The following is a 5861-nucleotide window of genomic DNA, read 5'->3' on the forward strand; positions in this document are numbered from 1 at the left end:
TACACCCAATTCCACGGTAGTTTTCCTAGAAAATATTCGGAAATGGCGCCTGGCAGACTGAAGGCCAGGTGCCAAGTGCTGACCCTGAGCCGCTGGGGTCTCGGGATCTTCCTGACACGGACGAAGGCGGCTGCTGCCAGGGACCGACTCAGTCCAGGTTTCAGAGGTGCTTGGGTCCTCCACAGGTCTGGGTGGGGGTCCAAGTGGAGTGCTGAGGAGGCAGGCGCCTCTGTGGTGGCGCCAAGGGCTCATGGGGCTGCAAGCGGCCCCTGTGGTCTGAGCATTCTGATATGCGGGGCCAGATTCGGGGTGCGGGGCTCACAGGAGAGGGAAAGAGAAAGGGAGATGTGCCGGGCAGGAGACGGAGCAGGGCGTTCTCGCAGCCTGTTGAGGGCATGGCATCCCCTGTCCCTCCTGCTCAGAACCCCCCATCCTGTTTCTCCAAGGGGAAAGCCTGGGGGCTGGCATCTGACCTGCCAGGACCCTTAACCCCCTTTGGAGACCCCTCCTTGCACCCCAGGCCCACGCCTGCCTCCCCTGCCTGGAGCTGTCTTCCCATGGTGTCTGCCAGTCCTCCCTTCCACCTTCAAGTCATGGTGTAGCCACCAGAGGGCCACTCTGGTCACCCCCTTAACACGGAGCCTGACCCCCGCTCCCTACTCCACTGAACTCTGCTTTTCCTTTGAACATGCTGTGAAGGTGACTCAGTTACTTGGCTAATTGCTTACAGTCTCTCTTCCCTATGGGGATGTGAGGGCCATGGGGGAGGGGGACAAGGGGTGGGGGAAGGCCCGGCGGGGGGTGGGGGTGGGGAGGAGTGTCTCTGACTCCTGTTTGTTCTCTGATAAAGTCCCTCAGACAGTGTCTGAGGCCTCAGGAATACTCAGATGATAGGGACCCAGAGACGGCTCCTGCAGCTGGAGGCTGGTGGTGCCCTCCCTGGATGGCAGGTCCAGGCAGGCAGGGAACAGACGCCTCTGTCCTGAGGAGGAGAGAGCGCTCCATGACGTGGCTGGCCTGCCAGCCAGACGTGCGCCAGGACAGAGACTGGTCCCCAAACCCTCAGAGACGACAGCAGTCGAGGCTTTCCTTCGGCTCTGGACCGGCCATGGTCCTGACCCAGCCAAGCGTGTGAGATTGTCCCGTACCTGGGATGGGACACATACCCTTATCCTGCCCACCCTGCCTGTTCTTTGTATTTCTTTGGCACCTGCCAAGCAGTGTGGAGGATGTCCACAAGACATGCCTTCTATGGAAGTGTCCCTTAATAAACTCTGTTAGCTGCCAAACCAGAGAGGTAATTGGAGTCAATTGTGGAAAGTTATGTTTGTCCACGATGAAGGCACAGAGTGGGTCTCATGGTGAGGATCTTCTCAGGAGGCACACCCATCTGATGGCACCCGCAGCCTGAGGCCACCTCCTCATACTGTCTCCTCAGCCACGCCTGACATGCCAGGATCGTATTACAAAAGAAAAACATGCTCAATGGAGAACACTGGAGGTAAACGCTCACAGCTTTCTCATTGGTCTGTAGTTCTATAAATACGTGTGCGTGTGCGTGTGTGTGTGTGCGTGTGCGGGGCCCCTGGGGTGACCTGCCACAGCTCACGGATTGTTCTGCCGCTTCGGGCAGCAGCCAGTGTGTGCCACTATCACGAAAGCCTCTGTGAAACCTGTCCTTGTCTCTGGCACACTCGTGTCGTATTCCCGGTAGAACCGCTTCTCCTCCGTGTGCACGTGCCCAGCTGGAAAGGATGCTGCCATGGCCTGCGGGAGGGGTTGAGCCAGTTACCTGCTTCCCTAGGTAACTGGCTCAACCCCTCCCGCCCTTGCCACCCCCTCCCCCCCCACACCCTTGCCAGCTTGGTGTCCTTGCTTAGTTTCCCTTATGGCCATTGTGCCAGTGCTAAATAACCACCTGTGGGTTTGTTTTGGTGTATTTTTGTTAATCTTCACCCGAGGATACTTTTTCCATTGATTTTTGGAGAGAGTGGAAGGGAGAAGGGGGAGAGAGAGAGAAATACTGATGTGAATGAGATACATCAATTGGCTGCCTCCCGCATGTGCCCCTACCAAGGCTGGGGAACCTGCAACTGAGGTACATGCCCTTGACCTGGAATCGAACCCACAACCCTTTGGCCCAAGGACTGACACTATAACCACTGAGCCAAACCAGCTAGGGCTAATCATCTGTGGTTTTTAACTTGCATTTCCCTGAGGGCCTGTGCCATGGAGCTTAATCCTGTGAACTGACCGGCCATCATGATCCTCCCATTCAAAGGCCCTTTTCAATTGGATGCTGACCCTTTCTATTAATTTTCAGAACATTTGACCATATTCTGGAAGGTAGTGCTTCAGAAACACCTCCCCCCCCCGCCAGCCACCGGCCACCCAGCCTTTCTGCACCTCCAGGTGGCCTCCTGGGGGTACAGAAATTGCCATTACACTATTGACCAACCATCAGTCCTTTAAAAAATACCTTAGCCTACCTCAAGGTCATGAAGATATCCTTGCAGGTTTCGTTTTGGAAGCTTTATGGTTTGGCTTTAGATATTTAAGTCAACAGTCCACTTGAAATTCCTTGGAATTGGTTTTTTTTTTTAATTGTTTTATTGCTTAAAGTATTACAAAGGGTATTACATATGTCTCCTTTTGCCCCCCGCCCTTGACAATCCCCTGGCTGGAATTGGTTTTCGTGTGTCGTGTGAGGTAGCAGTCCAGCTTCCTTTCCCACGGCCGGGGATCGAGCCTGCAGTCAAGGAATCCAAATGAATGATATCCAAATGAAGGACCCAGCCCCATTTACTCAAAATATCACCCTCTCCTCCTCTCTCTGCAAGCTGCTTTGGCCATGGATCTATTGTTTGCATCTGTGCGGTCTGCTTCTTCACTTCCTACTCTGTCCATGAATCTGCGTGTCCACCTTCTGCCGTGGGTGCAGCTCCATCCCTGGGGCTTTCTACCAGGCCTTTGTGTCTGATGGAGTATGTCCTCCAGCTGTGCTCTTCTTCAAGAACGGAACGTTTTAGAATAAGCTTGTAAATGTCCACAGAAGACCTGCTGCGATTTTGATTGGAGTGCATTAAATCTATAGATCTATAAATCATTTAAATGGAGTCTTACCAATATTGTTTTTCAAACCACGAACACAGTGGCGTTAATGTATGCCTTCTTTCCTCAATAACAGTTTATAGGTTTTTTTGTGTGGAGGTCTTGAAGAGATCTTTCATTCGATTTCTTCTAAGGTATCTGATTATTTTTCATGTTATGATGAATGTCTACCTTCTAATTGCTGGAATATATAACAATATAATTAATTTTTGTATACAGACCTTATATTGAAATTTTTTTACTTTTTAAAGTGAAACTATGTATGTATATATTTAAAAATGTATTTTATTGATTTTAGAGAGAGAGGAAGGGAGAGGGAGAGAGAGATAGAAACATCGATGAAAGAGAAACATCAATAGGCTGCCTCCTGCACACCCCCTACTGGGGATCCAGCCTGCAACCCCCTGACCGGTCAACACTCAACCACTGAGCCCCTCCAGCCAGGCTTTTTTTTTACTTTTTTAACCATTGACTTTTAGATACATTTTTAATACAAAAATATGCCAAATGAAAAATGACAGTTTATCTCAACCCTTTTACTTCTTTTTATTTTTATTTTTTATTTTTGTTCCTTTTACCTCTCATTCTTTTATTTTTCTTACCTTATTATCATGTGTCCAGCACTATCGTGGACAAAGTCATTACCAGGAGTTATTCTGGGCTCATTTCCATCTTATAAGAAGCTTCTGCTATTTCACCTTGGACCATTCAAAATGAGAATTTTTGTACGAACTCTTGCCAGAATAAGGAATATCCCTTCTATTCTCCGTGTATTAAGAGGTGCTTTTATTTTTTGTTGTTGCAGATTTATTGAGATGCAATGATCACAATATACAGTTTACTTTCTTTTTGGTGTATCACAGCACTGTGCAACCATCACTACTACCAATTCGAGAGCTTTTCATCACCTCCAAGAGAAACCTGTGCTCTGAAGCCGTCACACGTCCTCATCCTTGAGGGTCTTCTTGTATTATGAATGGGTGATAAATGTTATGAAATGGGTTCCTACGTTTTTATGATGATTACTAACTTGTTTTCCCTTATTCTCTCAATGTGGGGATAACAATTAGATTTTTCAATATGAAGCAACCTTACATTCCTAGATTAATCCCAACCGTGACCTCCTGGCTCATGGGTTGATGCTCAACCACTGAGCCACACCGGCCAGGCCTCATAAGTTTTTAAAAAATGTAGTTTGGCCATGTTCGGTGTGGCTTGGTGGTTGAGCATTGACCTATGAACCAGGAGTTCACAGTTTGATGCCCAGTGAGAGCACATGCCTGGATTTTGGGTTTGTTCCCCAGTGGGGGGCTTGCAGGAGCCAGCTGATCAATGGCTCTCTCTCATCATTGGTGTCTCTCCCTTCCTCCCATGAAATTAATAAAAATATATTAAAATAAAATAAAATTTTAAATAAATAAATTTTTTTAATGTAGTTTGAACCAGGAAGCTCATCAGCCCTGAGGAGGAGGATGTGGTCCTTAATCCACTTGTGTTTGTCTCTCACATTTTATTTCAATGGGCCCACGTTCAGCTCAGATGTTCACACGTTAGTATTAGGAGAGGACACCCCACCCATCAAATCGATGGAAAATATGTGGAGAAGCCCAAGTTGTAACCTCTTCCTGTGCTGGCCCAGAAGCCAAGCGAGGGGGCCCTGCTCCTGAGATGTCCCCTGGACAGGACATGCTAAAGGATAGGAGGACCCCCAAGCCCTAGGACAGCAAGGCTCGGGACTGGAGCTGAACATTAGTGACTGACGTCCGCCTGGCCACATGCCCCCCATCTCGTCCTCAGTGCTGTATCGCAGCAGGTGAGGGAGGGCTGCAGACTGATCTCATCATGAACCTTTGTCTTGAATGGGGTGGTTTGTTTTCATGAAGGAGTCCTGTTTATAAGGCCAGAGTTACTAAGTAGTAGCCTCAGAAGTCACGGGATGTTTCTCTGTCCTCAACCCTAAGTCTGCATTCACTGATGGTTGCAGGAGTAAAGCCCACAGGGTTAGTGTCACCCCATCTGGCAGTCATCTCTGGCCTTTTGCCTGTATTCCCTCTGCCTTTGTCTTCCCAGGGAAAAGGAAAGAGGCAGAGTGTTGTCTGTGCAGGAGAGAGAGAGAGAGAGAGAGAGAGAGAGAGAGAGAGAGAAGGGGGGAGGAGAGAGGGAGAGGGGGAGAGAGTGAGAGTCCAGCTGTCCTGCACCTGCTAGCTCAAGATGACAGCCCCTGCATTCACAGAAGGCTTCCTGCCTCAAATGCATTCTCACGGGGAGTGGGACCCCCAATGCGCCTGCCCTGAGTAGAGCTGGCCCTCAGGGATGCTTGCGTTGAACTCTCACTCGGCCTGGCCTGGGGGTGGGGGCAGCCAGAGTAATCGGAGTCTCATGCCTACCTGTTTGTTTACTCAGTTGTTAACAACCTGGATCTTTGAGGAAATAGCCCAGAGATAAGCTGGGACAGGATGCACTGTGATTCTGCCTGTGTTATGGCAACAGCTGCCCTTAGAGCCCAGCTGGTAGCAAGGGGTGGAGCAGAGGGGGTACCCCAGGCCCCACTCCCCTAAATGGTCCCCAGGAGGCCTGGGGAGAGGGAACATCCACCGGGAGCCCAGGGTCCCGCACACAGAGCACTCACTTTATTTTACAAGGCTGGAAAAAGTGGACACAGTATTGGACTAAGGGGCTACGGTAATTTTGCTAGATAAACAGTAATATGTGAACATTTATATTTTTGTAACGTTTGCAATTATAAAAGT

This window comes from Myotis yumanensis, unplaced genomic scaffold (assembly GCF_028538775.1).
Source record: "Myotis yumanensis isolate MYYU_CA2020_CCGP unplaced genomic scaffold, mMyoYum1.0.hap1 SCAF_4, whole genome shotgun sequence".
Lineage (NCBI taxonomy): Eukaryota > Metazoa > Chordata > Mammalia > Chiroptera > Vespertilionidae > Myotis > Myotis yumanensis.